The sequence below is a fragment of the Xenopus tropicalis genome, chromosome 6, assembly GCF_000004195.4.
Source record: "Xenopus tropicalis strain Nigerian chromosome 6, UCB_Xtro_10.0, whole genome shotgun sequence".
Taxonomy (NCBI): domain Eukaryota; kingdom Metazoa; phylum Chordata; class Amphibia; order Anura; family Pipidae; genus Xenopus; species Xenopus tropicalis.
Window position 1 is genome coordinate 81,602,239 of NC_030682.2, and position 10,698 is coordinate 81,612,936.

At 38.3% G+C, this 10,698-nt stretch overlaps 1 protein-coding gene across 1 annotated transcript in view; it reads right to left on the reverse strand.

The window, feature by feature from the left end:
- Positions 1 to 10,477, reverse strand: part of cdh12 (cadherin 12, type 2 (N-cadherin 2)) — a 410,646-nt gene extending 400,169 nt beyond the window's left edge. The window contains exon 1 of the mRNA XM_018094961.2: positions 9,951 to 10,477. The gene's annotated coding sequence lies outside the window, so the exon portion shown is untranslated. The remainder of the gene's footprint in view (positions 1 to 9,950) is intronic.
- Between the last annotated feature and the right edge of the window lie 221 nt (positions 10,478 to 10,698).

Sequence of the window (10,698 nt, forward strand, 5' to 3'; positions counted from 1 at the left end):
CTTCACTGAAAAAGACACAACAAACTGGAAAGCTTTTACTGACTGTAGTTTTTCCTCTTTACAAAGTATCTCATTTGGAGGTCTTAAAATCCCTATTGTTTTTAGCAAAAATAACTGTTATGACTGATTCATATTATAAATGTCTAAACTATATTTAGCTGTAAAAGACTGATGATTTTATGAAGGAGTTATGAATTAATTCAGCTTCTCAGCTAATATTGAATTCCTCACCTTGTAGCATTACAGAAAATGTATCATATGGTGCATTACTCAAAACCTAAAAAAGGGGAGTTAAAGGAAAAGTTCATCATTACATTAACTGTCTATTCTTAATGTCTCAGTTGGTCTTTATTTTGTATTTGTAAATTGGACTGCTATGGATAGTCTACTCGACTGTAAACTGGACCAGTGAAATGAGAAGATTTCCTAAAACATAATACCTGTGTAGCAACAACCTTGCTTGTGGTGTTGGAGAAAAGGTTTTGCAAGCTGAAATATAAACATATTGCAAAGATCAAGCAGTTTTACAAAAGGTCACTCCACATTACCCAGAAGTGAAATGGATCCCCCCTAGCAGAAGTCTTTCTGAGATGATAGCTAGCCTGAGTACCTTACCATCTGTGTTCCCCATACCTAGGTGGTGTTACCTGGGAAATATTAACCCACTACTTCTTAATGGAGTGAAAAACTAAGCTCCTATAAACGTGCTATGACTAGCTACCACTAGCTTTACCTCATTCACAGGGTCCCTGCTCCCTGGTTTCTTGGTTACCTTAGTGCTCAAAGCTTGGTACTGAGGCCTTCTGCTTCAATCACTCATGCACATCCACCCCTGGTAGAAGGTGAAGACCAATGGAGACAGGAAACAGAAAATATAACCTCCTTCCACAGGGCATAGTTACAGACCATAGATTTCTTAAACTGAAGGGTAAGTTAGTCCTTTGGGTCCCCTAAAATATATAATTTGTGTGTATGTACTAACATTCCCTTTAATATACCATACTAAGCATATAAATGTAGGAGTGAATGACTTGTGAAAGATAGTGATTAGCATTCATAAGCTAGCTAGCATCCAAGCGGAAAACATAAATCATACTAATGGCACAGCTCTACTCATGCAACATAAATATTGGAGTGGTTTGTCACACTGACCTCATGTACCAAGTGCTTTATTGCATAGGCACTCAATACATTACAAATAAAAACACATGCAATATATATGAGACATATATTCAGCTCAGTGACAGCATACATGTGCCTTTATGTGTGCTACAATCATTAATCAGTTTTAAGTTGATTTCTATTCAGAATATTTCTAAATCTCACGGCATGTAACGTATCTATGTATGGTGATATGGCATAACAAGGGTCATGTTTGTTCCACTCCAATAACCCAGAGCAGTAAATGAGCAGTTAGATTTGACCGGTTTAATGTATTGAGAATAATCAGATGGGAATTTAACTGATGCAATTACTTTGTACCTTTATAACCTCTATAACATTTGGAATTAGCTTAGACTAAAGTCCTTTGCCATGCTAAAGGAAAACTGAAATCTTGTGGCATTGGATGTGTCACTTCAGTAGTAGAAACAGAATAGCATTTATTAAAATTGGAACTATGCAACAGACCCTGTCCCTGTTGGTGTAGTAGTCAGCTGCTGAATGTGTGGCTGCTTTAAGTATTTACATGTGGACTGCAGCCAATGACAGCATATAATTGCAGCAGTAAAAGAGCAATATCTGAAGTAAGGGATGAAGTTGTTAGCGATACATTTTTGTGCCTGTGTCCAGGTTATGCCCTGCACCACAAAGCTCACATTTAAAAGGCATATCAATCTGCACCTAATGCAATGCTTTTTGGTGTGCATTATTCTACAAAAATATCAATATGAAAAAAACATTCTTTCTTGTTAATTGTCACTTTCGTTTTCCACTTACCTCTTACTTATTATAATAGCTTTTATAAAGCAATTTAGTACCCTGAAAATATTTAAGCACTACAAGCCATGTTTAGCTAAGCAAAAGTGGAACTATTCTAGGATAAATAGATTCCTACGGAAGGCTTTAAGGAGATAAATATGGAACAGTCACATTGTCCTAGATATGAATCTTGTCTTAATCAGCATGGCTTGCAGAGTCCCTGCTGCACTAGGGTTACATTAGATTTATTGATGCCACTAAAAGTTAAAGCGACTAGCACCAGGGAGCACCTGCAGAATCAGTATCCAGACTTATTCTTCTAGAATCAAATTTATGTGCTTTGTGAAATAAATTAATTCATAAAAAGTATTCTTCATTCTTTAGTTTTATATTAAATTTGATTAGAGCTATAGTGGCATGGCCAAAAGATAGAAGACGGAAGTATGGAAATAAGTTGTGCTGTTTAGAATTGAAATAGGGATAACTACAAAAAAGAGTTAATTCAAGGATACTTTATTAAACTGTACAGGATGGGCAAAGGACTCATTTACCAGTGCTACAGGTGCAAGAGCCGTTATGGAAATAGGCACAAAATTGCACCACTTAAGGTTCATGCATGGAGCAGCTGTGTCACACTGGCAAAAGGAACTCCTGTACACAACAATTCTCATAGGCAGGTGGAAGGTACAGAGCTCTCTTGGGTCTTGTGCCTCCTGGCATTTCCCAACACGTACCAAATGATACATATAACATCCTGCCTGGAATTGAACCAGTGACCTGCAGGCTGTTATGGAGTAGCCTTACCACTGCTCTATATAAGCAGACAGCAAAGGTCCTAGTTCCATGCTATGTTACCCTTGTATATTCATGTAGGCATGGTTAGCTTCACCTGTTGTTAATCTGGTCATATGTGCTGTGTGTTAACCATCAACCTGCTTATATAACCCTCTGCTCTGCACTCAGTTATTGCCCGTTATAGGTCTTTGTAGCAAAGTTCCTGGATGTGCTGGGATTCTGTGTATTTGGTTCTGACCCTTGCTTGTATCCTTACTTCGAGTGAGCTCCGTGTGGACTGACCTGTTTGATTTCTCTTCTGGATCCTGATTTTGTACTGTGCTTTTGTCCTGGTTTTGACCTGGCCTGCCTGTCTCTGATTCTGGTAAGCTCCTTCAGTCCTTTTCAAATGATCTGGTTCCCTTACTTGCTCAGAACCTTTGCCCTGGTCCTCTCACTTTAATACCTGGTGGCACCTGAGTAGTGGAGGGCTCCACCCAAAGCGAAAGGTGGCTGTTATAGGCAGAACTGTGAGCTGTGACCGGGACCTTGGCAATTGTTCTGGGTTTTGGGTTACCGATCGTGACAATGCACTAGTAAACAGCTCTCAAGGGGATGCCAATGTTCCACCCAACTCTCGCCTCTTGTGTTTTAGTGCTTCCAAATTGAGGCAGCACAAAGTACAAAGTGAAGCACAACTCTTTAAGTTCAGTTTCAGGAGTGCAAAACACAGGGTACTTGAATTTTTTTTACACAAATGAGTCCTATAACCTGTTCCCACATTCCCTGTTCATTGTCTTGATGTAATTAATGTGCTTTTTAAATCTTTTTTCCCCTCTGATTTCTTAAAATAAGCAAGGCAGATGAATTGTTGGTAAGGTAATAGTATGGAATCTGTTATCTTGAAACCTGTCACCTACAAAGCCCTAATATAGAAAAAAAAAAACTCTGTTAAAAAAAGAGTAAAATTGGCGCATGACAAGATAGTCGCATGCATCAAAAAATGTAATTTGTTTTTTAAACGCATGACAATTTTTTTTGAATGCGCGTCATTTTTCGCGTTTCGCTAATATTTCACCATTTCACAAATTTTTCACAGTCTCACAAATTTTTGGGTGCTCATAATTTCTGGTGTTTTTTTTTGTCAGTTGTCAGGAGATTATCTAATTGTATCTTTGTGGAATATAGCAAACAATGCTACATAAAACCAGCCACCTAAAATAAAGGGTTCTTGGAATTACCACTGGTTTCCTATAGGAAAATGTGACAAATATCGTTGTCAGAAGTTCACTATTTCAACCTGCAGCAGCAGTACATTTTCTTGTAATCTCTAGAGATGTAGGACATGCCCTTACATTGTATGCACAGATAAAATGTGCATTCCTAATAGCTAACAGGATTAAACAATTCCAGGTATCTGCACATGTGCCACAGCTAATGTTGTTTACCACACATAATACTGTCCCACAAATGGAATCTATGTAGAAAACACAAGACAGAAATTGAGAAGGATGAATCTACACCACCACACAAGTAACAAAGAAACTGGAAACATCATTTGCAAAACACTTCTATGCTCTACATAGCTGTCTGCCAGACATGAAAATATTAATACTTAAAGGGAAACGAAAGTCAAAGTCACTTGGGGGTGCCAAAATGTTAGGCACCCCCAAGTGACTTTAACCGCTTACCTCGTACCCCGGGCTGGTGCCCCTGTTAGGAGAAAACAGCACCAGCCCGGGGTAGCTGCCGGCGCTTCCTTTTCCTGATTCGCTGCGCGCGCATGCGCAGTAGAGTGAAAAGCCGAACTTAAATGTTAAAGTCGGCTTTTCACTCTACTGCGCATGCGCCCACCGCTGGCACTCAGGAAAAGGAAGCCAGGAAGACGGAAGCGCTGCGCTCCAGGTGCCCCGGGCTGGTGCTGTTTTCTCCTAACAGGGGCACCAGCCCGGGGTAAAAGGTAGGCGGTCAAAGTCACTTGGGGGTGCCTAACATTTTGGCACCCCCAAGTGACTTTGACTTTATTTTTCCTTTAAGGATATTTTCAAAATAGGACTAAACTTAAGTCTTTGATTTATAACCTTTTATAACATGTTAAATGCCAAGGAAAGGCCAGCAATCCGGAAGGGTGCCAAACTGAAAGGCATCCCAAAGTAACCCCAGTTGCTAACTTTAAATTCTGGAATGGCCCCCAACTTCTTTACAAAACACACTGGCCTTATTTATAAGAGTGGCAGCACCAACTTGCCTAATGCATTGCAACTGGCTCAAGACAATGCACATTGCAATGGCAAAAGTGGGCAGCAGAGATGTACATGTGTCAAACCTAAAGAAATACACTGTCATGTAATTTATCAAAAATCATAAGATATGCCTTGAAGTGCCCTTAACTGTTCAGAATTTAGAGGATAAAGAAGACACATAGCCCAAGAGCATTATCTTTAACATCTACCTGGCACAGGATAGACAGAAACCCAAAAGATACTTGTATTTTATAGTTCTTGCTAAACAGAAGAAAAAAGGGGAAACCTGTAATCCAGAAATCTCTGAATTATGGTCTATTTTACATAGAGTATATTTTAAGCAAATGGTTCTAATTTTTAAAAAGGATTTCCTTTTTTCTTGTAATTAATCATAGTACATGATACCTGCTTGCTGACTGCTATGGGTTACTAAACCTGGTGACTATTAAGATGTATTTTTTCTGAACCTAGTTAAATGTCAGCAGGTCCAGACCTACTTGGCCAAAAATACCAGGGACTTACACCTAAGAATTATGATAAACATTGCTAATTAATTTTTACTTAGGAGGCACTTTACCTATTACTAAATAATACATGTTAGCAAATGCCACATAATGCTAGGAGTACTGTATATGTTAACATATCATACAATATAATGAATTTCACATTGTGATATTTTAAGCCAAGGCTTGTTTCATACTGCAAACCTCCCAAAATCTCTTGCCACATTTCTTTGTTCTTCTTTATATTTACAGTGAGCAGACTTTATTGATGCATCTGCACACAATGAATGCATTACCATTCATTTCAGGGTGAAAAAAACACTATGGCTATATGCACTGGACACTTCAATTATGTCTACTTCATCTATGTATAAATATAGATTTGGTTTAAGAGGCACAGTCACAACACAAAAAGGAATTTTCAGCTGTATGAGGACTTATTTATACACTATAGCAAATGCCTTTTGCTTTCAGTTTGTGTATGGAGAGGTAATGTTTTGAGAGCTTTTCCAAAATGCATAATCATAGAATGTGGGAGCCTTTAAGGTAATTAACATCAACAATTAAGTTTAAAGGCATACTCGATGCAAAGAATATATAATATATATAATTAAAAAATATATTTTTGTGCCCATTATTCTAACCTGTATTGTTTTTTCCTGGTAAACAATGTCAATTGCAGTTACAATATATAGATATAGGGGAGATACAGAACCAACTTGTACACACATTGGTTTTATATTATTCAAACTTAGTATCCAAAGTATCCAAACTGCAAACTATGAATTGGGCTTCTGCGGGAACAATAACTTGGCTCTATTTCACATTGAATTTCACAGTTTCAGACAGTGTTTACCTTTAACTGAAACTATTGCTCAGATAGAAGTTACTCTACCCAGTTTGGATCTTAAAATCTGTTACATGTATAACCCCTATTTTGTATGCAGGACTAACTTCTACTCAAGTAATGTAGAGCACTGGTTACATCAGACCCTCAGTCTCAGCTGGGCCCTCACATTCAGGCAGGAAGGAAGGTAGAGGTGTTGCAGAACTGTACCTCCTTGCTGCTCAAAACTGGATACCAGGGTACAGGCTTCTTTGAGATAAAGGCACATTCAATAAAAGAGCATTTCACACATTGACACTCCCTTAAGGACACATTTGGCAGTAATCCTATTTCATCTCTGTGGCACCCATCTCTGGATCACCTCCAGCGGATCCCCAGGCAAATCCTCTAACTTGTTTCCCTTTCCACTATGATTGTTACTCTAACAGGCAGTATAATCTGAAAGAGATACCACTAATCTGGAGCTCATCACTACTCTTTTTTAGCTCAACCTATCTGCCTTACACTCCTAGAGGGTACACCTGCCACTATCTAATAACTCATTCACAGGGCCCTGTTCCCCATCCTCTCCAAGGCTTACTTGCCTTGGGGCCTTTCTGTACCTGGAGCCAAAGTTCCAGGCTCTCCAGCAGATATCTACTATTCTTGTAGTAACCAAAAAGGAAGAACACGTGATGCATCTTTCTTTATAAAGACTAAGAAAATAATGACACCTGTTGGCCAAATCCAGAACTGTTTGGGGAGCACTTTGACCTGGAAAGGGAAACAACTTCCCCTCTCAACTACAAATCAGAGCCAGCTCTTAGCTGACCAACACCAGGGAATTTCCTAACTAGTAGGGAATCTCAAGCTATAGAGGTCCCTATGGACCCCTACATTTATTTAAATGTATTATTTATGTTGGATTTCTGCAGGTGCAGGTGTTGGATTGTGTGTGTTCTCCTATCAAATTTCTGACCCAGAACTATCTTCTGTTTAGAATTTAGTGAATAAACTAAAGTATGACAAGCAAATAAGCCTAATGGGTTCATTTACCAGTTGAATACAGACTACACAAACAAATAAATGGGCAGTGGGGCACCAGCTACATGAGTTTCATTAAAGGTTAACATTCTGGCCTTACTATCTGTTAGCTTACTTAATTATAAATACAACTGTTATCGATCATTATTTTTTACTAATGAGTACAAGTAAAGCACCAGCCAGGTGGCAGCCATAGCCAACTGCTAGAATCAGTTCAAGGTTATTAGATAAGTTTTGTATGAAAACTTTCACATTCATATTACCAGTAAAGGATATACGCATGGGGTGGCTTTACCATCATAACTGAAAGATATTTAATTAAAAGAAATAAGACCTTGGTGTTTTGTATACAGGCAGTATAAGTCCAGTATTCTTTTCCTATTTGTGTCATGGTTGAAAAAAAACGATCCTACGTAATTGCACCAGATAGCTCTGCATTCTTTCAATTCTATTAAAATATATTTGATTTTCGCAAGGTCCTCCTGACCTTATTGACTTGTTATTTCAAATCATACTGCATCAAATAATATTGTAGCCTCCATCGGTGTGTGTTCTACGCATGATCATCTTGTGAAAAGCATCTCAGTTATTAAACTCAAATAGCCCGGCACTTGTTTTTCTACCTATAAAATAGGTTGATTGCCAAACAAGACTTGCTCTTTTTAAGACCATAGCAAAATGTGTAGAGTCTACAGGAATTACGTGAATTAGAAGCATTTCCTTGAGGCAGCATCACTTTGTAGTAATATTCAATAATATTTAAAATTATCCTAAGCCTTTTTAATGATGATCTGAAAAGTGACAGGGAATCACAATATGTAATGTGTAAGAACAATCACTCACATGCATATTTTTAGAACGTGACACTGTCTGAGCAATTTGCAATGCAGCACAGTACCACAGTATGTGTTGGTTTGACACAGTCCACACGTATGCACACTGCATATGTTTCATGCTTTTGAACACAACCCTGCTTACAGTTATTAACAATTAACAGACAATAATAACTACAAGGTGCCAGCAATGTGCCTTGTGTTTCACTAAATACTTGCCAGAAACACATGGGACTCATCCAACTGAGGGTCCGACTTCTACTGCTGCAGTTCTGTTTTACAACTATAGTCCTTCCAAACCATGGGCATGAAATCAGAGTGTCAAGTAAATGCGCCTTATAATAAATTATATATATGAGCCTCATATAGTACTGGGCACGTTACAAAAACTATGCCTTTATATCTGCGTTATTAGTAGCATTGTACTGTACAAAAGCAATTAATGTTAGTAGCATTAAGAATGTATGTAGTATAAAAAACAGCATACAGTTGAATAAATTGTTCTTTTTTTTATTTGACACATAAAACTGTACATTTGACCGCATAGTCGTTTGCTGTAATGAAGATAATAAAAGTGTAAAACGTTTAAATGCTTTTCCGTTATTTACTTGTCCCCAAGACTTTATAATCAATGGGATTAAATGTTTCTTATTCAGGACACAAACTCATTCATTCTTTAGCACTCCTAAACCAAAGTGAGCTAGAAAGATGAACACTCATTCCGACTGGACAATGGGCTCTTGTTAACACAGAGGTGACCTTAGTCTGGCTAAGAAGTCCTTGAATATAATTTACCAACTTCATATACAGGGTAGCAGGCAAGGATACCTGCCCACCCAGCTTTTGATTTTTCCTATTTTAGGGGTATTTCTGGATAGAATCTGATCTCATAATAAGAGCTAAAAGAAATTCAGCTCTCCAATATACAACATGATATATATTTGCTTTCCTCAGCTATAGAATGCTACATAGATCAAGACACCAGGATGCGTGGTAAGCATCAGGAACTGTTGTCTGTGCAATTCATTTCATCCAGAATCCTCAGTGCTTGTTTTGTCCTTTCTCAGTTATGTTGATCTACCCTAAGCAAATACTGTAACAGTTCCTGCTTGTCCCTTAGGTATCATATACCTATTAAGACCGATTGGTATTCCATAAATCAGATGTTCTAAGAGAAAGATGGAAACTAAATACATTGTTGACTAACAGCTTGTTTTATGCACTGGCTATCACTGCACTAGATTCCATCTCCTTGTATTGTTTTACACTGAGATTAACCCTTCCTTAGCCAGGAACACACTCCAAAGTACAGTCTGAAAAGCTTACTTTTTAGAGTCAGCAGAAACATGGATGCAAATTTTTTTATTTATTATACCTGCTGATAATAAACTAGCATATTGTACTCATTATATGTTTGTAAAACTTAACTTGTGCAGTCCCAAGCATATGGTATAAGTCAATTTCCTTAATTTAGCATGTTTCCAATATTATGTTTTTCATATATTAATATATACGGTATTTTCTTATGATATTCTGCCTGTTTCACTTCAGCTTTCTGCTTTTAACCTTTCCACAAACTCAAATGCTGTACCAACACAAGGGCATCAAAAATATAGAGGATTACTACATAAATGCCTAGAATACTTTCAGGGAATGAATAAAGGGAGAAATCAAAGCTTTTTTTATTGACATAGATAGAACACTGATTTGCTGCAGTGCAGAATGGCAGTTTACTCAGAAATAACTTTCCATTTAGAAACGTGGAAAGAACGGCAGTATACAGTTAGGCAGATAAAGCATAACTTACCTTATTGAGATGCCTTCTGCCCTACAGCAGTGAAATCAAGAAGCAGTGTTTCAGATTCTGAAGAATCCAACAGCCACACGGCACAGAAGCTGCTTGTTTTGTGCTGTCTTTTATTTTTATCCTGCCTTTTACTGGAGCCAAAGGAAAAAAAAGACAAGCTGGAATCCAGAGATGTTCTCTCCCGTAGCGAGTAAGATAGTGTTGCAAGTGAGCTGTTTGCTTTAATGTTATATTTCCTACCAGCCGAGCCCTGGTCCGAGAGATCCTCTAACTAAAGCTCCTGTCAGGTCCCTTGAGTCTTGGGATGATCATTGACCTGATTAGTGCTGAACACTCCCTACATACAGGAAAAGCACACAGAGGATTGGTCTGTGACAAGAGAATTGGGGGGAAAATGCACAGGAACCACTTGGGAACGCTGTCTTTTCCAGACTAATGGATGTGTTGCTGCTGAAGCTGTGCAATTTGTGAGGAGGTTATGTACAGTGTTAACCATCTGAGGACTTGAATGAATGTGCTGCTGCCTCACTGCTCCTGCTGCTATAGGCAGCAATACACTGTGTGTTTGTGAAGGTGCACCATCCTTCGACAGAACGTACAACACATTAATTAGAGACGGATGCAGCCTTTTCATAACAAGAGGCTTAAATATGCAATTTTCTGTAAGCTACCAGATAAAGTAGATTAACACACTTTCTCTGACCCCAGAGACTGAATCTCTGTTACAGTGGCTGCTGATTGAAATGAA